Here is a 787-nt window from a genome sequence, read left to right as displayed (position 1 = left end):
CCCCAAGAGCCACGTTAACTTCCCCGTTAACTTGGTTAACGTGGAAGCTAACGATGAGGAATGAAGGATGGGCCAACGTTAGTGACACTTAACATTGTCACTAACGTTGAGATGTCTAAGAGTGGCCACGTTAACCTAGTTAACATGGACTCTAACGTGTGACCTATGGGCACATTGTAACGTTAGTGACAATGTTGAGTGTCACTAACGTTCTCGAAGGTTGGCAAAAGCCACGTTAGAAGCCACGTTAACTTAGTTAACGTGGGCTTTAACGTGAAGCAAGAAGGGGCACACTGGAACGTTAGTGACAATGTTGAGTGTCACTAACGTTCTCGAAGGTTGGCAAAAGCCACGTTAGAAGCTACGTTAACCTAGTTAACGTGGGCTTTAACGTGAGGCTAAGGGGTGCATTGGAACATTAGTGACAATGTTAAGTGTCACTAACGTTCTCAAACTTATACTTTCACTAAATGTTAAACACCCCTAACGTCTTGAGCTGAAGTCTCTACCCACTTCACACTTTCTCTCTGCAAGTAAAGCCAAGCCCAAATGAAGAAAGGAACTGCTTCAAACTCAAGATCCAAAGGCCCAAGACTTGAAGATCCAACTAGAAGCTGAGAAGAGTAGTATATATAGGAGTAGCTTTGAATTGTTGAGGAGACGGACGGAGAGCTAGGAAATAGAACTACTCTTTGTATTTTACTTTCTCTACACTTCTAGCTTTATCATGTATTCTCCATCTTTGATTTTGATTTCTAGAGCTATGAACAACTAAACCCCTTTCATT

Source organism: Arachis duranensis, chromosome 3, assembly GCF_000817695.3.
Source record: "Arachis duranensis cultivar V14167 chromosome 3, aradu.V14167.gnm2.J7QH, whole genome shotgun sequence".
Lineage (NCBI taxonomy): Eukaryota > Viridiplantae > Streptophyta > Magnoliopsida > Fabales > Fabaceae > Arachis > Arachis duranensis.
The sequence above is the reverse complement of the archived record's forward strand: the minus strand, read 5'-3'. Positions refer to the sequence as shown.